Genomic DNA, 23,270 nt, shown 5'->3' with positions numbered 1-23,270 from the left:
TTAAAACTGGAGTATATTATTCCTAATTCAAATTTGAGACTAGATATGATTTGAGAGTCCATTTATAATTTAATAGTCTACCGTTTAGATTTGGATAATGAGCACCAACTAAATATTTTGTATTGTTTATTTGATCAAAACGTATGCAAATAATTGCAGATATGTTGGATGCGCCATAGAGTGATGCTCGGATGAAAGCTTTGTTTTCCCAAATCAATAGCTTTGACAAGCATGTGTCAGTGCTTATTCCTAGTCTCAAGGTTGGTTGTGGTATATGGGGAAGCACAAGAATGCTCAGTACTAGCCAGAAATCAAACACCTCAATGGATTATATTAAATAATAAATGACTGTTAATTTTCATATTTTACTTATATAAGCCTAATTAAGGAATCAGTCCCCAATTCTACAACTAAGGTATGGATCGTTTATTATAAGCCTAATTAAGGAATTAGGCCCCAATTCTAACAACTAAGGTATCAGTCTTGACAATCTCGAATGAGCTTATGTTGAGTGGCCAAATTTGGATAAATTGGTTCAAAATAAAATAAAATAAACAAATTATACTTGAGCACCGCTCCCCCAATCGATGCTGCCACAGTTTTCTCCCAAACAGGCTCTAAATAGTTAACTCAGTAGTGTATGGAAAGTCAAAAACCAGCATCCAAACTTATGCGAGTAATATATATGGCTAAAAAAGAGGGCCACGATCCATAATATTAATGGTGAAAATAAATCAACTACCATTCATCTAAATATATTTTTTTGTATCCAAAACTATTACGATATGAATACAAAAATTAGCATATGATAAATATCGATATTCATATTTGTATCTATCAAAGAAAAATAGATGATGATATGGATACACAAACTATTCTATTGATAATCATATGTAACCTTGTATCTTTTACAAACTTGAGAGATAAATGACAAAACCAGCATATTTTTACTTGCGGCAATATTTTTGATTTGGTAGCTCAATAAATTTAACTATTTGATTAATATTCATATTGTCTATTTGATATATATTCATATCCATAGAAAATAAATATAAATTTTAGCATCCAAGTAATATCGTCAGACAGACATTCAATCCATGTACTTCTATTTTCGGCCCGGGTAATATTAGCTTAAAACATTCCAAGGCACCGCTTAGATTCAAAAGGTGGATGGAAGATTGTGAGAAGAGCAACAGATAGGGCAAAAAACACGTTCCCCTACATGGAAATTTTTCAGATTCATTTGCTGCTCCCCGACTTGATAGTTCTGGATATAATTTGGAGTTCACCCTCCCTTGTTACGGATTGTGGAACTTTGCATGACCTACCAAGAGCTGCGTGCCTACAGAGAAGCTACCAAATTTAGTCCCTAAAGCACTTCTTACCGAGATCAATGGCGAGTGAACTCGCGCGCGCGCGCTCGACCCCTCCTAAAGCAGCTACTAGCTACATACTTTTTTTAAAAAAAGGGTTTGAAAAATAGAACATTAAGTCGATTGATGCAGCCTGTGATCGATCAAAGAATTAAGTGATATTCCTCTTGGGCTCAAAGAAATGAACTTAGGTCAGCTGTTACATATCTGAGCAGCCAACAAATCTACTGGTACGATCCAGAATTATATTATCACCTGGTAATTGCAGCTTATACGGCCATTTTTCGCTTCCAATGGTTAGGCACATCAGGCAAGCCAATATAAACCACTCAAAGCATGAACAATATCTCTTCATAGCATGAAAATAATCTTTCCTTCTGACATCTACATACTACTAAAATATATGAGAAAATTGATTCACATATCTACAATCAAAAAGAACTTCCTGAACCATGTCTACCTTGGTCATTGGCTCATCTCCATTTTACTCACCCACTGGAATCTTCAATCATCACTTCATTGTCATCGTTTGCAGCATCATTCTCCGAATCATCTTCCGTACCATCACCATCAGATGTATCACTATTGTTGCTACCCTCGGTTTCTGCATCAGACATGGACTCATTCTTCTCCCCCCCTCTGCCACCCTGGAAATGTTGCCTGAAATCAGGTGCAACCATTGCAATCATGGCATTCAGCAACCGTTGTTCCTTGCTCAGTTTAGGGACAGCATTAACACCATTGCTCTGACTCCCTGCTGCCTGACCATCCGAGCAGGGTAGAAGTGTGGTAGTGGTGGTGGCAGTTGCATTGTCTTCGGCACCAGCACCAGGATCACCAATGCTCCATGGGGACTCGTTCTCTCCATTGACAGAAGGGGCTGTGCTCGCTGCCCAGCTACCAGCAACTTCAGAGGCCAAAAGATCAGCGGTCTGGATTGTACCAGTCTTTGTATCTTCCAGTCTTGACTGAGAGAAACCAGCAGTTAGGCCTTCAAGCTTCCCAGCAGGTTCCACATTTTCTTGGACCTGGGCTTCATCATCAAGCTGCATTGTCTCGCCTCCCAGATTACCTGCATTTTTGCAAAGCAGTGTTTCGTTCATCAAAGCATGTATCACCAGCTTGGCTTTCTGTCCCAAGAACTCGCTCAGTGTCTGTAGGCTCCCCATCAGGAACCACTGCTGCGCCGACACCATCAATGTCTGAACCAAATCCTTTAACCAATCTATCTGTGCTTGTGCATTCTAAGTCTTGGGTATTGCCATCTTGGCTTCCCAGGTCACAGTCATGCTTCTCCGTAGTGCTGGTATCATCACCAGAACTGTCTGTCATGGCTTGGGCATTCTTTGGAGAAGCACCAGAAGCTTCTCCTGCATTGTGGCTCCGTTGAGCTGCTTCTCTTCCGCTGACGGAAGCCACATTTACATTTCTCGCTGCTGGTTCATTAAGATCAATGCCTATTGATGCATCCTCATAGTTCTCCTCATCTTCCAAAGCCTTCTGCATTGCCTTCAGCTGTTCCTGCTGTTTCGCAAACAATGCAGTAATTTCCTCAGTTGTCGAATAGAAGGAACGCAATTGGGTTTCCCTGGATGTCAGCCATAAGCAGATTATATACAGAAGAAACAATGTAATTTAGTATATAGGGAACATTCCAAATATCCTACGCAATAGGGTCTTCCTTTTTTTTTTCCCGGGTACAAGCAATAAGGTCTTCCAGAACGTTAGCCACAAGTGGGCTATAGAGGAACTAACATAATCTTCACAAGCAAGAAAAAATCCAAATGTAATCAGCAGTACAATTTCTTAATATGAAAAGGAAAAACTAATGCACTTATCATAATGCCTCATTTGATATTTAAATATACCCAAGAGAAGAAAAATATCATTTTCTAGCCAATCATTTCTATCACCCCAAAAATTAAAATAAAATGCACGTAGAGTATATTACAAGACCAAACCATTCTATAGTGAGGTAGACTCCAATTCACACAGAAAAAAAGTGATAGCACAGGTCCATCCAACAAAAGATGGCTTTTCTTTAACTTATATGATAATCAACGATTTAAAAATTGCTACCAGTGACTAGGCAGATCATACAGCAAACAATGTCGAGGCATGGTTAATATGAACTGAACTACCTATAAAAAAAATATATCTAAAAGCCATGAGTGCTATATGTCAAACTATCACAGTCCGTACGAGCAGCTGGTTTCACTCAAGAACATGATTGCCGTAGCATGCAAAATAATGGGCAAGATCAATATGACCTCATCATATATCAAATTCCATATATTATTAGACAGGTTTTAGATATACCAATTGTGGTTCAGCAGACCATATACGAATAATAAGACAATAGAGACTCCCCTTTGGAGATTGCGTCCATTATGTTTTAAGTCCATACAATAAAATATTTTGATAAAGTGATATGAACTAAGCAGTATTTCGGCAAGTATATTATGTAACTTATCATCTTGTTTTGTTTTGTTTGAATGCGCAAAATTGGATGCAGATTTCAAAACAAAATGTTCCACTTTCAGACTATTGTGCAGAACATTTTGTTTTAAAATCTGCATCCAATTTTTCTTTAACAAAAATGTTTTCTATGCTTACCGCAGAATTATTCTTTCCCTGGCTCCTTGGAACCTTTGTTTCTCATTAGAAAGATCACGAATTGCAGCAGCTATTTCAAGCTCAAGAGCTGAGACCTTTGCCCATGCTTCTTCTCGGGCCACCTGCTAACAACAGCATACAGAATTCTCAGATACAGAAGGGAAATGCATGTAAGCCTTAAGGTTACCCAACTTGTAATATATCATGATACAGCTTAAAAAGAACCCATCTCAGTATACACGAGGAAAGCAGCAAATGACCAATATAACTAGAGTATCAGGCATTAAATATAAAGATATCAAGTTTGTAGTGGCATATAGTAGTACAAGATCAGAGGCATGAAATGCTTCATTAAAGAAATCATGAATGCTAGCTCACCTAAAGCAAAAAGAAATCTGCTTCAGGTAAAAATTATATTGCAGTTATAAATTTAGGAAATGGGATTTTGGAAACTTGATATACATGAAATTCACAAAAAAATAGGTAACTACTTACATGGTTACATCCCAACTATGACCAAGATCTAGCTATTCTTTTTGAGGGAAGCAAGGTCTAGATATTTAAAACCACCAATTTGAGATGGTAATCTTTACTTAGATCACAACTGGTGTGCAGAAGACGACTGGTGTCCTATGGTTCACCAGTCAGACACGATAGATGACGGATAAAAATGGATATAGACAAGAATCTATAAGATCCAAAAGTCCAGACCATGCAGCCCATAATTTAAATAGCCAAAAGAAATGATATATAGTATATAGAATGAAAATACATAGACAGTGTAAACCAAACGTACAAGGTGATACATGGTGTACCGTACCAACATAGTACATTACTGGGATAGTAGTATGAAGGCTCAGTATGCCACCATAACAACACATGGTATAGGTGTTGTGCCGACTCCAACAGTGTATCATGTGTCACGATGGGGGCATATCAATACCACATAAGTAAGGTACCAAGGCATGATCCAATACCAAGACTTGAAAAATTGACCTTGATATTACCTCCTAAACATGATAGTATCAACCATGGGACATGATTAATTAGGCCATCTGCAGAACTACACATGGTATCAGCATGTGAAATAAAGATCCAAGAAGGATCCTGTAAGGACTTACTCGAAAGTACAGTATGGTCAGACAAGGATGGGAAGACCTGATAGCACATATAGCCCTTAAAGAATGCAGCAAAAAAGGATCAAAAAGTGGAGCTTGTAGATTATGGCTATGATTCTTATCTTCATGTTACACACGCATCTATATTTATATGGTACAGCTGAAAAAAACATCGTAAAGATGATAAACAAAAGCAGGAAAAAGATAAAAGTGCTTGTAGCGACACATATGAGACTATGGGTGGAACAAGAATAGCAGGAGGCAATTTTTCCCATGTATGTATATCTTTGAATTTACCTCTAGTGGGATCCAGCTGAAAGTGCAACCATATGCTATGTTTTAAGATTCTGACAGAACACAGTTTTGATAGGTAAATTTCCCAATTATGTCCCATTCATGAAAAGACATTCTATGAAGATGAAAACTTTGTATGGGGCTATTATGAACAACGGTGCATGCCACAGTTGTGGGTCATGCAAAGTCATGGAAGGTATATATAAGAATATATGACTAAAGAAGGAATGTCGAAAGGAATCTCCATTAGTGAAGTCAGATTTTTCTTTCCAATTTCTTGTATTTTTCTGGTTCGTCTTCTGTGTATTTTAACTTCGAATTTCCAATCTCCATTGATGGTCCATTTTTCACCTTTTTTTCTAATATTTCAGCAACAAACCTTGGAAAAGAAAGCATCTTTCATGTTTTAATTTCTTGATTTTTTTTAATAAAGTTTGTTTCTTTTTTATTATATTTATGTGTATGATCCATTTCAATGCTAAAAGAGAAGAATGTATTGTTCCTTTTTTTCTGAGTGTCTTTGTCTTTGTTGATCTCTTTTGATGGTTCAAGAGACCGATGTAGATATGCTAATTTTCTGACTCTATGTTTTATAATTAATGTATTATATTTTTGTGTTATTTCATCATAAGCGGTTGTTCATAATGCTAAATTGTCACAGACATCCAAAAACAGATGAGTCACAACCAATTATAGTCACATAATGTGAAAGACTACTGGACTGGTGTTGCTCTTTTGCTAAGTGAACAATTTGATAATCCAGAGTAGTGCACACCACACATCCCATCCAAGAGTCACCGCAATACATGGACCATGGCTCACTATATCACATCAGAACAGATGCTGCACATTTTACAGCATTAAGAGCATGTTCTCTGCATTGGATGATCAAATCATCTAATAAGAAACAGATATAACCTGCTTGCTCTGCTCCTTAGCGACACCACGACCACTCGATGACAAAACAGACAAGTGTGTATTAAATGCACCCCATTGTTTCTGCATGCATACATGATGCATTATTTCTTTGAAATGAACCTTGAACAGCAAAATTTACATAAAATGGACAGTATCTACCATGCAAAATTAATTCAACCCATGAAACAAATTCTTAGTTGAATCAGTAAACAAAGAAAACTCCGTACCACCGGAATCCTTACACAAGAATATATTTACAAAAAGAATACTATTTCTACCTTTTCACTTTCAAGTTCCTTCTGCAGTCTTTTCAATTCAGACTCCAGCATTTCTGATTTCTGTTCAACAACAGCAGTGCATAAATGAACATAAGACTTTCCTTGACAGTAGATATTGCTACAATAACAATAAAAAGATATTTCAGCCACTCAAGTGAACAGGACTGCTATCAGGACAAGGCTCAAGTAATGCCTAGTGGACACAGGAAGGGGTAAATGTTGTCTTATTTCCTAATTTTCAATCAATGAAATTTATTCTTTTATTACTAATTAAAGTTAATTGGAGTGTTGAAGTAGTATCACTCATCAAATTTCTCATGCTTCTTTCCAAATCTAATTATAAAACAAAAGTTTAATGCAGCTTAGCATACCTTTCTACTGTTAGCGAAAGCTAGTTGTTCATCCTGAACCTGGACTTCCAGTTGCCTAACTTTTTTCTCGGACATCACAAGGCTTTCCCTAGCATCTTCCTTTTAAGAGAGGCAAATAATTACAGCACAAGCTACTGGAAACAGTGCCATAAACAAGATAAGATGTCAGTTTAGCTAAAAAAAAGAATGAGGCAACACAGTTACCCGTTTCGATCTTAGTGTTTCCACAAGCAAACGACTTTCTTTTTCTGATTCCTGAGTATGTATAGAGGAAAAAATAGTAACTATTTATAAATGAAAATATAATATTTTCACTGATGTCACTACATATTGTTTTACGATCACATAGAAGTAAAAGTTACTAGAATAATTTACAGACCTGAAGCTTACTAATAACTTCCTGCTGCTCTCTATGTTGTCTTATGTAAACATCAGCCTGCCGTTTAATTTCCTCTTGAGCCTCTGAGTGAGCTTTCTGTAATGCAAATTTTAGGTCTGCAGCAGCCTTTTCTCGCTCCTCCCTTCTCAAGTTTCTTTCTTCGTCTAGCCGAGACTCAAGTTCAGATATTGTTGCTTTCTGACTACAAGAAAAAGTGAGAGCCTTTACATCTTTGCTTCAGCCAGAAAAAGAAAATAAAAAAAGAAAGTTGTAAGAGAAGCTTAGTACGGGAATACACAACCAAGAAAAACAATTAGCACAACAAAATCAAAACATGTCCCCAAGGTTTTTAAAAAATGACTTAGGAAAAAATATGTTCCAGCCATCATGTTTAATTGCGGAGAGTACTGTTCAATAGTCACTAGGACCTAATGAGAGGTGTTTGTTCCACCTTAACATATTAACCCCTTAATTCATAAATTAGTCAATTCAATCACCGTATCCAAGAGACTCTCACAGCTACCCAGCATTTGGCTCCATATTTCTAAGATGGCAATTAGGCTTTTCCTTCAAAATTTCAAATCTAAAAGCCATAGAATATTTTATATAAGGCTACTATCCTAGAAACATAAGATATGGAACGCAGCCTTGCCTCCAAATGCAGAGATATTGTTTCTATGTTTCAAACCCATGACAACTAGATCACAGTGGAGCAACCTTATCTTCGTGCCAAGGCTCATTCTCACCAGATTTACCTAAGTACCCTTCCAATATTCCAATGCACTTGCAAGCAATAAGGTTATTCTCGTAGCACACCGATCGTGTCATCATTAGCCTGTGTAACTAATTCTTTTGGGTGCATTTAACAAGTTGGTTAAATTACAAGAAAACTCTCACTCTTTGGACTAATAGGAATAAAAGCTATGGTATTTAGGTAATTTGAACAATGAATGCAAACCGCTCCTAACTGTCCTATTTGCACTACAACCCCTACTTAATATATATGCTACAGAAATAATAGATAAGCCAATAATCGCTGCATAGTGGGCCAAATTTCTGAACTGATGGATATAAAAAAATCAAATAATTATATAGTAAATTGTCCAAGTTAATAAACAGCCAAAAAAAAAAAAAACCTCTAACCAATCAGGAAACAAAAAAGGGGGTAAATTACTTAGGTGTGTGACATTAGTCATTTTACAGTAAAATTGGAGTGTAAATAAAATGGTCCACAACAAGAAACTGGTGACAGAAGCATTGGTGCATGATTAACTACATAATACTAAACCAATAGTGCTTACAAAATGTATTAGCATATTCAATCATATTCCCTTAAATATTGCCTGGACCTCCTTTTTAAGGATGACATTCATTTAAAGTCTCAACTGGAAATTGATATACAAATACACAAGACAGCAACCCCATTCCATCCTGCCCTAAGCATGTGTCTGGAAATGTTGCATAAAAATACATAAGCATAACATGGATGGAAGATAACAAACAGTGATGCTCATGCACATAGGAACTGTGGCAAAAAATAAAGCAGCCAAGCATAACAATTTAAATCTGCATTGAAAAACTGGTGACCTATTGTGTTACATAAAATATGAAAGTGTAATTCTTTTACCTCTGAATTATCTCATCAGCATCAACTCGTGATTGCATGGATGCACTAAGTCTTTCATTAAGATCTTTTACTGAATTCCGTAGTTCAGCTGACAATGGGTTAAGCATATCTAGTTCTTTCTGCTTCTCATCTAACACCTGCTGCAGCTCTTTAATTTGATCAAGAAAAGAATTTGATACAGTCTCCTTTAGCTCTTTCATTTCCTGCAAAGTCAAATTTCATTAATAAGAAAACATGTACCGGAGAGTTAAAATGTCGAGTCTCATTTTGATGAGAGAGGAAGTAGCAATAGTTACTTGGTCATTATTATTGAGCAACCCTCCAAAAGACAGGAAAAAGATCAAAAAAAAAAAATGTTTGAAGTAGATGAAGGTCAGAAATGAAAACCATGTGCATGGAACTCAATGTCCAAGAAAGAACCAATATTTTATATAGCATGGGGATTGCAAAATGCGACTTTTAATCAACAGAAAAAGATCATGCATGTCATGAATCTGCTAGCATGTGGACATATTATTACTGTGATGTAGGGAAACACTGAACGTGATCCTCCAATTAAAAGTTGGGCAAAATTTTTTCTTATTTCAGATGTTCCATCGGTAGCAACATATTTAAGCAAAAAAAAAATATTAAAAAATGCTTGCAGCAAACACTTTTTAATACTTGATCATCATTTTTAAGAGCTCAAAGATATCCGACCTTTCTAGCCCAAAGTTGTCATGGGGGAACACTTAGGCACCAAATAGTCCCACCTAGGCACTTGGACAACCCAACTGCATAGGCACCTAGCGCATTCCAAGCGTTCAAACGAGGCTGCTGCTCAAGTGCCTAGATTGGTGCCTAGGTAGGTGCCTTGTTGCCCAAGGACTATCTTTATCTCGGGATGTTGGAATCAGGCCAACCTAGGCCACATTCCTACCTAAGCCCAATCTGGAAATTTCTTTGGGGCTTCGCTTCAAGCTTAGGCCCAAAATTTCTTTCCATATCCTGGTTCAGTCGAAGCCCAATCAGGCCACCCCAAATAAGCCCATTGGGAAAGGTTGGGTCCGACTCAAATTGGCCCGACAGACCCAAAATTCTTGACCCAAATTGGCCCGATAGACCCAAAATCTTTGGCTCAATTGGCCCAAAATGTTTAGCCCGATTTGAATGACCCCTGCTAGAAAATCTAATAAATTCGTGCTAGGTCCAAGCTCGGGCTTGAGGTCGAGCCTAGGCCAAGCCAAGCACTCGCTCGAGCTTATCTCAAGATTTATTCAGGCCCTATTTTTAAGCCCAAGCTTGACCCAAACGGTCTCGGGCCTAGCCCAAGGCTTGATCCAAAGCCGGCTTGGCCCAACGGGCCTCGAGGCGACTCGAGTCCATTTCCAACCCTATGTCTTAGGCAAGCACCTTGTTTGTTAATTTATGAAAATATTAAATTTTCACTAATTCTCTAGAAAAATATTTATTCGTGAGAGAAATAAGTTGAGTCCATCAATAACATGTCCTCTTAGATGCTATTTGATGCTTAAACATGTTATGTTTCTAAGGATCTTTACATCACTTAATACAAAAATGATCAAGCAAAACTACAATAATTAATTAAAGATTTCGATGTTGCATAATTTAGTAGTCGATAAACTTATTGTTTATCAATATCAAGGTTTTCAATCTTGGTACCAGGTCTCATATGGATAGCTTACTGGTACAATTCGGGTCGACATAATGCACCCTGGTTCAGACAAATGGTGTGCTGCAAAAGGCTTCGTGTGCTACTAGAGGTGAGACCGTGGCTAATACCATGTGTTGGTACAATAATATATTACACCCCAAACATCACTCATACCTTATCAGGTTGATAAAGCACATGGTAGCATGGGTTGGTATAGAAAACCTTAATCAATAAAATGTTCTTTGATGTGTTTTATTAATTTTAGGAATTAAACATGAAAACTAACAATTTTATTTATTTATAATAATTTCTCTTTTCACCCAAGATCATGCCTAGCCACCTAGGTATTCCACCAAGGCATTTAAGGGGTCGACACCTAGAGCCGCCTAGGGGATTTGCCAATCTTAATCTAGCTTGAATCCATATCAAGGGGCTTCTGCCTCAGCAAAACAAAAATGTATGTTTCCCCTCAACAAACTTAATGTTAAATCAATAAAGTAAGAAAATAATATGTATCAGCAATAAAAAAGATAAAATTAACAAGTATCACTTCATGATGGATGTCATTAAGCCTCATGCCAAGCTTCCAAGTAAAACTATGAGGGAACCACACCATAGTCAATTTCATCACCATCAAATCTATAAGACTTCTTCATAGTCTATAATTTAATTCCTCAGAGCAAAATTGCTACTACATGTGCAAAGAAAAAGTTTCAAGCATTCTTAAGGTTAAACTCTTTGGTTGTGAATCTATCCCACTTAAGACGAGGTAGAGACTACATGATGATGATATTGATAATCCCTTCTTAGAAAAAGCAAGAATTAGTTTCTTTTGGCAAAGAAGGATTTTGGGTGGAATCTAGTAAATCAATCACATTGCCTTCCCACATATGTAAAAGGTTTTACAAAGTTGGCAATCCATTTCCTTCTGGTATCAATTTCCTGATTGAAAATGGCAAAAAAATTCATTTTTGGCTAGATACATATCTTTGGATCTTCCCATCAAAGAATGCTTCATGAATTTTGTTCTGCGGCTACAATGATGCAGAAGTCTTTCTTGCTTCAAGAGGTGCAATAGATGACCTCTTTCAATGGTGCCTTGAGGTAATAACTATTTTCACCTATTTTGGCGGATGAAAGAATCTTCAGACAGCTTCTCTGGGAGATTCAATTCTCTAACTTTTTTTTTAATGTTCCTTCCCTAGTATTTTTTGTAATCCAACGAAAAGAAAGAAGGGAAAGGTGGGGCAGCAGGGTACAGGGGCAGACATGCATACAAGATATCTCTCAACTACATTTAGATGCATAAGTCCTAGGGGTGGCAAAATATGACCCGACCCGCCAACCCGACCCGTGTTCGACCCGCCATAAACAGGTTTGGATTTGGCCTAAATAGGTTCGGGTCGTAAACAGGTCGACCTGTTTAACCTGTTTATTAATTGGGTCAGATACATATTTTAAATGTTTGACCCGTCTAACCCGTTTAATATATGGGTCGGATTCAGGGTCATGGCTACGGATTCAGGGTCATGGCTACGGGAAAGTAAAAGCTACAGGGTATGGATGCTAATTATGGCTATGGCCACCTAATGTCGTGATAGCGTCGGCACGATGAACCAAGTCAGAGAAGGCCAGTCCATAAATGCCGAGTTTAAAAGGGTCGGTGAGAGCAGGTCATAAATACACGCAAACCATCGCGTAGTACCATCTTCTCTCTGCCATGCTTTTTTTTTTTAAGCTCTCCACACTCCACAGGCAGCCTATGGGCTACCCTCCTCAAGCCTTCAAGAATTAAGACGATGTGACTGAAAGTCTGAAATGAAAGCCCCTATAGGCCTACGACTGGTTCCTCGGGCCTCCACGCCACCCATCTCGTGACTCTCGTCGCCTCGCATCACTCACCTACCATGGAGGATTGTCTCACCTACACGCAGGACACCATACCCGGGGCCGACCAAGAAGACAAGCAGCTCCGCATGGTGGACCACCGCTGCGGACAGTGGTGCGAGCTGCGACTGCACGGCCTCCCTCAACCTTTTCGCCGGCCTTTCCTACGCCCGCTTCCAATCGCCGTCCGTCCTCGTCCACCCCGTCCACGTGCACCACCTCCCTCCGTCCTCCGCCACCCTGGTCTGCCTCCCCCCTCCCTCGCCGCCGCCCTCTATGCTCGCCTCCTACCCCCCTCCTTCGCTGAGTTCCTCCCCTCCGACCTCCCCTCCCTCCTCTCCCACCCTTTTACCCTCGGCTCCTTCCTTGCCCTCCCTTCTTCTTCCTCTCCTCCTTTCTACTCTCTCTCCCACACGCTTCCCGAATCCTTTGCTTTGCTTTCCCTCTAGGACTGCACCAAGGTCTTCCGCCTCCGCGTCGCCGGTGCCCCCGCCGCCGTGCGCTGCCCTCGCCCTCCTCCGGTCCCTCGACGAAAGGGTCCCTGGATGCGGCTCCCTCCGTGCCTTCCGTTCGGCGTCTACTTCATGTACGGACTAAACAATTTAAACGGGTTAAACGAGTCGGGTCGGGTTACTTATTTCATAAACGGGTCGGGTTCAGGTTATAATTTCTGACCTGTTTAATAAACAGGTCGGGTTCAGGTTTATGATTTTCTGACCCGCCCTGTATTTGACCCGACTCATTTATGTCCGACCCGACCCGATTGCCACCCCTAATAAGTCCTTGAAATATATGTGTCAACGCAGTTTAGCAATGCTCATTACTAATTTATTGTCATAACTTTTCAACGTACCAAAACAATGTCTAGAGACTTGATCTCGATGTGAAGCAGAAGGTTAGAAAGCATCCATATATAGCTACCAAATCAAGTTCAGAGTAGGCTTAATACAAATCACACAATAAATGGAATGACAAGTTCTGGGGAGAAATATTATTTTTAATTGAACTCCAAGACAAGATTTGTCCATTTAAAATTCAAGATTTGATGAACATGTGCCATGTAAGAAAAAACCATCTGAATAATAAAACTGTATACTGCCCCATTCATAGCACAAGTACCAGGAAATTTTCATGTCAGTCAGCATTCATATGAGATGCCAAGTCTGTTTTAACATGACTAAATTCAGCTTCTAAGACATGTGCAGCTTATATTAAATTAAAATTAACGAGGGAAAGATCAGAGAATATCGATAAACTATAGTAATTCTGAAGCACAAAATTGTGTATATGAATGAAAGGAAAAGTCCTAAGGAGATAGAAAACCATGAAAAAACATACATTTTCATGTCGAACAATGGATGCGCGATGTTCACTATGCAAGGTCTCAATTGTAAGAACATGAGATTCCAATTGCTGCCTGAGCTCCTGCATATATTTTAAAAAGCAACCATTTCAAACAGAATATCATCCCCATACGCTCCTGATTATAGCTAGAGTTATTATAATTCTCTATGATAGATACCGTGTTAGATCGTTGAAGACTTCGAAAATCATCTAGTGAAATTGGGCCATCAGGTGCACCAATGCCAATGCCTTTCAGCCTCTTGCTTTCAACAACAACATCCTCTTCAGGATTACATATATGAAATGAGATATATTAGAGGTTAGAGGTGAGACCAAATTAAGCTCAACGAACGCAAACATAATCGCAAGTTTGGTGTTCTAGAGCAACTCAAATAGGGGCATATTTGGAATTCAGAAGGAACAGATTTTTGCCAAACAAATTCAGATATTTAGAAAAAACAACAAAACAAAAAAGTACTTAAGATTATTAATATACGCATGTAAATATAATATATGTAAAACAAAAACAGAAGAGACAAAACAAAAGGTCAAGACCAAAAGACACCAGCAAAAGCATTCATTAATTTGCAATCCACGACCTTTTTATTAAATGGGTCAAAAAACCAAACCTGAACTTGACCATTTTACCAAACAGATAAGCTAACCTGAACTCCTGACCTCCAACAAACTTGAGCTATAATACCATGTTAACTAACTAATTAACCCAAAAGTTGAGGCTGATAGGAAAACGGTTAACAATGTATATTAGGCTTAAGACAACCATCCCACCACCCCCCACATCTCATGTGAGAACACGGACCAACTTGGGTATGGCAAAGGACCTACTAAATAAAACTTCAAGATGCCCCAGATTTTTTTGACTCACCACAATCAACATCATTCACTAGAGGCTGAATTTATTCATGGCAAGGGGCACTTAGTTGGCAAGAAAAGAGCTCTTGATATTACTATGACCCATTGTCAGATAAAGAATTAAAGTTAACAAGAAAAAAACTCTTGATATTACTATGGAAAATCCCCTTTTCTTCTCATCTTACCACATTGGGTATGGATAGAGTCAATGGAGAAATAGCATGAGGGCACAGCTAACACAGGCAAGGTCTGCCCAACCAGGCCGAATCACTCGGTTCACCCCGTACCAAACCAAAACAGCGGAAAACCGGCTCAGTTCTGCCCTAAATTTCGAAATCCTCCATAAACTACCCTGAACCATCTAGTTCCTAAATTTCGAAATCCTCCCTCAACCGCCCCGAATCAGGTGGTTCGAAGCGGAATCGGTGTGAACTGAGTCGCACCGGTTTGAACCAGTTTGGGCCCGACCTCTTTAAAAAGTTTGAATCATGGTATATTGAACCAGGTGAACCACCCACCCCGTACCGAACCGGAACCATACCTAACCGGTACCATACCAAACCAATAGCTGACCGGCATGGGTCTCAGTACCGGTTCGGCTAACTTTGAACAAAAGTGTGTGTGAATGTGATTTCATGCTATATTTATGTGTGCATATCTATGTATAGGTATATTCAGGTGGGTGGGTGGGTGCACAAGCATGTGTTATATGTCCGCATGAGGGATAATGCTTCTCTTAAGAGTTGAGAGGAAAGAATCTACTACTAATTTTAATCATAGGGGTGGGCCTTAAAAGTAGCCAAATCCATCAGATATGGACATCAGAAAAGAAGACATCCCATTCTTTGCTGCCCCTATCCTCCTCTATCTTCCATGACTTCCCCCTCAGAAGCTTGTTCCTCCCTCGGGAGTAGACACTGGAGCAGTAGAGGAGGAGGAGACAAGGGGAGGGGGGAGGAGACAAGGGGAGGCGACAAATGTGGGAGGGAAAGGATGGATGGATGGATGGATGTGTTTTGAATATAGTCCACATGTACTACCTTTGTCATGTACAAATCCCAGTGCATGAGTATGACATTTTCAAATTTGCTGACCTCTAGGGCATGTGAACTAGACAATAAACAAAGCGTCAATGACCATTAAATATGCATATTTTATGGGTACACGAGATGCATTAATATATACCTGACTTCCTTTTCAGAACTGCACCATTTGCTAAGGAAGTGGATTTTTGCACTTCTCGATATACAAATGCATAAGAGTTATCTGAAAAACATATAAAGAAAAAAAAAAGGGCACAATATTAAACAAGTTAAAAAGGTCCCATATAATCATTCTGCATGAAGAACAGAAACAACATAAAACAAGGGTAGCCATATACAGGATACTGAAATCAACAAAAGCCAATGGCATTGTAGAAGATACAAATATACATTAGTGAAGTCAGATAGCTAACAGCCACCATCATCTAAAAAAAATCCAACATTGCATCAATGCCAAAAAACGATGGAACACTAGTGAGCAACTTTGGGAGGGCATCATAATTTTGCTATATAGTACATTCTAAGCACACTGGAGTTTGACATTTGCAATGCATGTGAGAGGTATTGTAGTTGGTTGTGATCTCATTGTGGGATGCACAAGTAGATTGGACAGCTATTATCCTCCAAATTTGATTCAAAATTTTTTATTATTTATGCAATTTGACAATTACAAACTTAATTATGGGAGGTGCACTTTGCTTATTTCTCTGCTCAGAAACTGAACTAAGTCTTTCATCTAGTTGACAAGCAACAGTAATTAAAGCAGAGAGAGTGATGCGGAGAGGAATGACATAATCCTCATGCAAAACACTCCAGAATATGGGCTGAATATTAGAATAGACTATAACTGCCACATTTTTGAAGGGTTTGATCATGGACACTATGTTCACTGACTCCTATAGGAAAAGGTCAGCAAGGTGAAAACCGAAAAAATTAAAGTTTAGTATAAATGGGGGATGAAGATCATATCAATTTCATGCATAAGGTTAGCAGTTTAGTAAGATGACACTATTCTAAATCAGCATGTATTTTTATCAAATATATAAGCAATCCAGTTGTCGCCTAAAAATGTATCAATACATTAGCACCCATACCGGCAAAAGAACGCCTATTGTTTAATTTGCAAATGCCTGAAAGAAAGGATACAAGGCCTACAATCACATTATATTATTATCTGTGGGATAGGGCTGCACAAGATCCAAGGTGTTCGCGAACAGCTCAATATTGGCACCCTATAGAGTTGTCTGGGCTCTAGGAAACAAGACAGGCTCAAATAGATTACAAAAGTTCGGCTAATAAACAGGCCGAGACTGAACAGTTAAGGCATGCAAAAATAAATAAAAGCTTCAATTGGCTCTGCAAGAAGCTTGTTCAAGCGCCACTTGTGTGATATCTAAGCCGAGTTTGATCACCTTCTGTTAAGCTCCTCAAGCTCAGCTTGAGCTCAGCCCATTCATATAGCAAGCGGAGCCTAAGCAGTCTACTACTCAGCTTGGCTCGGCTTGTTTGCAGTTCTAGTGGTGGAATTGAGCGGCCTAAAAGCTGTTCACATTATTGATGAAATGACCATACTTTTTAATGTCATATTTTTCATTCATGCGGATGCTTCACATGTTATATGAGAGACATTGAACATGAGTAGGAAAAAAGTCTATTGTTTGTGACGACTGAAGTAATTAAACAGTTAGTTTCAAAGCAGATTACGATATTATTGCAGTAATACCTGCAATTCTCAGCAATCCATAAGGTCAGAGGCATATGACTGCAACTGTGGAAAGTGTACAACCACATTAGTGGTTATTCCATGACCCATTAAAGAAGGATCTCATATTGACCAACCAGTCTGTCTCTCACCAAATGGTCAGTGTTAAGAATCCACCAAATGAATAACAATGTCCGTATGTGTCATTCTCGATGCAAGAATTTACATGTGGTCTTTCGACTGAGCACAAATTTGCTTTGTGATGGTATTACATATAGTACTCATGCGAAGCGCCCTCGGTGGCTAGGCTCGATTATGGATGGAAATACAAATGTTTAGCATGGAATCCATCATATTTTTCATTTTAGGAATAGATGTGACTATACACAAAATATTTATCTCAAGTGTTCAAATTGGTTTTGCATGATCCCATAAATACCAAAAAAAAATGGTAAGAAATAACATCATGATTCCTTAAGGATTACATTCTTGAGTGACTAACAATCTGATGTCCAGATGGTCATGATTCATACTGCTTACATTTGACCAGCATCAGTAGGTTGATCCCAAGAACCATTTGGGGTAAGGTTTTATCAAAGGATATGATCACAAAATTTTTACATGTGAATAGCTTTAAGTTATGATTTCTTTTCCCAAATAACCAACTGTTTTTAAAGTACAATTACAAGTAACCAATTCCACCGAATTAAATTAGTTGTGCTTTTGATCATCTCTAGGATAATAAAGACGCATTAAATAGATGGGCTGCCTAGGCCCAAACCGCTTAGTATTATCCTCATTTTCAAATTCTTACACATTTTCCCTTATATTGCAAGTCTCCCTTGTTAGGTTGTCTGCCTCTTGGTTTCCCTACTCCAACCACCAACCCAATCAGCAGTGTAACAATGAACCAAGCATTGATGGGAGAGGGAATTAATGGCCACAGGCGGAGCCACAACAATGGCAGATGGCAGAGATGACAGCAACAGCCACCAATTGGGCCAAGTAGCAGCACCCGAAAGGCGGAGGTGACAGCAGCAACTGCCAAATGTGCTAGGTATGTCACTTCTTACTTATTCTTCCTATGCTGATTCTTCTTATTCTTCCTATTCTGATTCTTCCTAGTGTTCTCTTTCTCCCTTCCCTTCTTTCCTTGTCTAGTTGATTCTTCTTTTTATATTTTCGATCCTTCTACTTCTTAGTCAGGCCTAGGCACTGAATTGCTGGTGCCTTGCAACCAGCAAGCTGTACCGCTTCTATTTCCTTCTCATTCACTCAATGAATGCAAGAAATAGATTTAACGTGCCATACATGATGCAGACGGGGTTTATTTAAGAGGATTTTCACAATATATAAGCATCATATGTATCTTTTGCAGTGTTTCAGGCATTTCCTCCCTAGGCGGCTGCCTATTTGCTTAGGTCCCTGCCTGTGCCATACAGGGGGGCCATTGATTGGCCCCACCTAAGCCGTTTCAACGCTTTGATGGACAACCAACCCCAATTACAAATATGCAAGTGTGTGTATGCATTTCTTTTTCCATATGTGGTCTTGTGTTGTTTGAGCGGGACAAGCTACATAACCCTTCCTAACCTTCTCAAGAAAAAAAAATGAAAATGGTAAGAAAGGGTAAGAGAGTGGGAGAGCAGTCCTAGCAAAGCTTGGTGGAGTTGATATAAAGTGGCAATGTACAATTTAGTAGAAATCTAACTATACTGCAATTATACTTTTTATGACAAAATGCAAGTAACTTCTATTTTCTCCTCCCTCCTCTCTATGTAATCTTCCTCCAATATGATCAGCCCATTAGCTAGAAATCTTTTAGGATTGCATCAGGATGCTCAAAATCGATTGTCAAAGTATGAAACCCATTGTATGCCTTATAAATGTCTAATCTTGACAAAATCTCTCTCTATAATAATTGGTCATATCCATGTTTCACAAGAACAATTCAATGAAAGAAAAAAGGGATGATTTTGCATATATGCATCCTGAATATCCACCACATTACCATCAGTGTGTTGCATTTTTTTTTCCTTGTAATTAACATAAAGATTAGTAAAGGCATATTGCATGGAAGACTACAGTTACCCCAGAAACATAAAACTGCTGGGCATATTGGTATACACACCCTCTATCTCCTGATTAGCAAAGACAAATAAATAGTATTTAGTTTCAAGATCAGGAGCAACACAACATGTGATATTGTATTTAAGTAAAAATATCTTTTTGATCATCAATATCAGCTCACAGAGCTCTAATAAAAGTTGCCACTACTATGACATAATAGAAGGCAGACTAACAAATGCAACTTCTATGAGAAAAAAGTTCTCGTATATTACCATTATGTGGAGGAGCAATAAAAGATATTATATCCCCATGCTGAAGTCTAGCTTGTGGAGAACGTTTTCTTAGCTTTGTCCAGTTGAGATATGTCCCGTTCGTGCTGAAAAGCTAGGACAAAACAGTTTATATACATACAATCATCTGAGGAATCATTTATAAATACAACCTTGTGTCTTTTAGGAAAACCGGCACAGACAAATTGGGATCCAGCTCTCCATCTGCAGCAGCTACTCTGTCCCTAAGAATTCTGCAATGATTTGCGCTAACAGCAATTGCTCCAATCTGGAAATGTGCATCCTCTACACATCGGCCCAGGCAATGCTCATCCGCACTCAAATGAATATTAATTCCCTTGTATAAACTATCTCCATCAGCAACAGTTGTCAAGAGATAACAAGAATATAGTGCAGAATTTTAAAGCATAGTTCTTTGATGAACATGTCATAAAACTAAGAAAGATCAAGTGAGAAACAAGCATCTGTACAAGCCAAAGAGTTGCATTAGTCGGAAGAAATACAAAGAACCAATCAGGATGATATGTTCATGTGCAACGAGGAACAAAGGATGCACCTTGATCAAACTGAAATATCAGACTTCGTTTATCAAACTCGGAAACAATCGACGTGGACAAAAGAAGTTCGCAGTGCAAGTTATGCAAAGTGTCAGAAAAGAATATGCGAAAAGATGCAACCCTTCAGAAGCAAAGATTTATATGAGGTCGGTCCCCAAGCACATGGTATAAAAAAGATTGTAGGATAAGGTCAAAACAGCCAACAGCCGAGCAAATAGTAGATATGTCGCTTCAGAATATGAATGATCGATCCTAAATTTACTACCAAATTACATGATTGATTGCTATTTCTCAACAAGTAACGTGAAGAAAGTTGGAAAATCCGGTGGCTGAGAGTTTTAACGGCTATAGCATGACCCCCAAACCTCTTATAATTTTAAATAAAAGGACTACGACTTTAAACTATTCCACCCCGTTTCAGAATCTTGAGAAAACCAAAGATTGGTTCTTGGGTAACTTACGAACAAAAAAGATACAGCACTCCTAGTTCTAATGCACCCGTACCTGCGCAGCACAATGCCGGGGTACAGCAGAGAGAATACGGCTAGGGTTAGGATAAGGGTCAAGATTCGAGGAGTTCTTAGCGAAAAGGGAACGGGGAAGAGTGAGAAGGAATACCTGGGGTCGCTGGCGGGCGTTCTTCGAGATAGCGGTGAGGACGGCCCAGACGCCGGAGTCGGGGTTCTGGACGGGCTGGTCGGCGAACTTGCGGGCGACGGCACGGATCTCATCCTCCGAGCTCGCCGAAGATTTGGGAACCGACGGAATCGACGCCGCAGACACCTCGTCCTTCGCGGGATCGCCGGCGGAGTCCACCGCCATTGCCATCCTAGGCGTTCGGAACAGGGGAGGATGGGGCGAGCAACGGAGCGAGGAATAAAAAAGACCACGGCTCTCGTACCCAAGAAGCGGGTGGGGAGCTCCCTGGCGAGGCGCGACTCGACCTCCAGGGGCCAACGCCCGGGTGCGGATCAGTGGGGATTTGGTCCGGTCGGGTGGCTAATCGGTTCGATCAGGACAAGAAATGGACTCGGATTGGCCTGTTAGATCGTCGCCGATTGTACGCGTAGCTTTTGGACTCGTCCCATTAATTCGTTCAGCTCTCTTGTCGCCTAATCAAGAAGCCCCATCTCCCGTAAGAAGCGGTCGCCCGCAAAGTGATGACAGCGCAACAGACCACGACCTTCCACTGCTCCACGCCGTTTCAGAATCTCGAGAAAACCAGAGATTGGTTCTTGGGTGGTTCATATTAAAAAAAAAAAAAAAAAAAAAAAAAAAAGCAAACAAACAACAAGAAGAAGATACACCATTCTTAGTTCTAGTGCATGCGTACCAGCACCCAAGTAATTTACTTCGTTTAGTATATATGTCTATACTATACAAGAATCCATACAGACATGTATTTAGTCTCACATCGATTATTTACTGAATAGATCTTAAATACTTATACAAGTCCAAGAAACCTAAATAATACCTCCTAGCTAGTCATTTTGAATGAGATCCTGAGTTGTTAAAAATGATATAAGAGCAGATCCAGTCCATAATCTATATGCACTAGAAGACACTATAGCATGAATCTATTAGGGCTGACCACAAACCGATCGTGATGTTTATGATTAGATTTGAATGAATTTGAATCCTTAGCCTAACAAAAATGTTAGACTTAAATGAAGAAAGTATGTGAAGATCCGTACAAATGTATGTAGCTAGTTATTTTAGATGAGATTCTGAGTTGTTACAACTATATATATATATATATATATATATATATATATATATATATATATATATATATATATATATATATATATATATATATATATATATATATATATATATATATATATATATATATATATATATATATATATATATATATATATATATATATATATATATATATATATATATATCGCGGCACTAAAATGTTCTCTTTCTCCTCAGCAAACCAAATGGGTTGTACAAGTCCAAATGCCTCTAAGAGTCGTTTAAGTCTATACCTTTTGGCCCATAAGTTTGCATGTTTCTTCTTTGGTTGTAGTATTACGTTCCATCAGATAGGATTCAAATCTTCAACCGAAATAAAGAATGATGATATACATTACGGAAGCACATGATTGATCTTTTAAGAATCTTTCTTCAACCGTGATTACAGTTCTTAGGCTGCTTGTTATATTTTTGAATATTTTTTCCAGTTGTAGCATGAATTTATGGTTGGAAATCCATTAACAATTTGAAGCCGAGGCTTTTTCTCATAATCTTATGATCCACTGATTTCAAAGATAGATTGCTTCCATAATCTCTCTCGTTTTTCACCCCCTCTTTTTATTGTATGGGTGATTAAAATGTTCGTTTAAATTTAGCATGGACATGCTCTCAGAGAAGCAAAACTTTGGTTCTTAACACCGTCTTTTATCCAATGAGATGAAATTTGATGGTGTCTCCATTATTTCTTGCATCGGAAGGAAGAGAGGAAGAGAGAAATTTTGTGCTAAACAAAATACTTAGATGATCCTACACTCCCCCCAGTATCTTGAAGATTAACAGTTCAATCATATAGCAAAGGATCCTAATTGCACAAGGTTGTACCCATATCCCATTAACACGAAGTTCGCCATTGTCACCAAGCCATAAACATGCCAATCCTAGACTATATATGCCACGATCAATTCTTAAAGGACAAAATAAAGAATCAGGCTAATAATTGAGTAATATCTCCTGTCTCTCCCAAGCTTGCCATGTTCAACTCGCATGGACAAATATTGTACCAAAATTCCAGCTCGCCATTGCAAAGCCCAGCAGCAAATCTTATCCATAATATATTAATATTCTTCTATTCTTGATGCTCTCGGGAATAAAGTCTATAATTGCTTTGG

At 38.8% G+C, this 23,270-nt stretch overlaps 1 pseudogene; it reads right to left on the bottom strand.

The window, feature by feature from the left end:
• Positions 1-1,694: 1,694 nt before the first annotated feature.
• Positions 1,695-21,290, bottom strand: LOC103716893 (annotated as a pseudogene).
• Positions 21,291-23,270: the final 1,980 nt, after the last annotated feature.

The sequence above is a fragment of the Phoenix dactylifera genome, chromosome 5, assembly GCF_009389715.1.
Source record: "Phoenix dactylifera cultivar Barhee BC4 chromosome 5, palm_55x_up_171113_PBpolish2nd_filt_p, whole genome shotgun sequence".
Classification (NCBI taxonomy): Eukaryota; Viridiplantae; Streptophyta; class Magnoliopsida; order Arecales; family Arecaceae; genus Phoenix; species Phoenix dactylifera.
The sequence above is the reverse complement of the archived record's forward strand: the minus strand, read 5'-3'. Positions and strand labels throughout refer to the sequence as shown.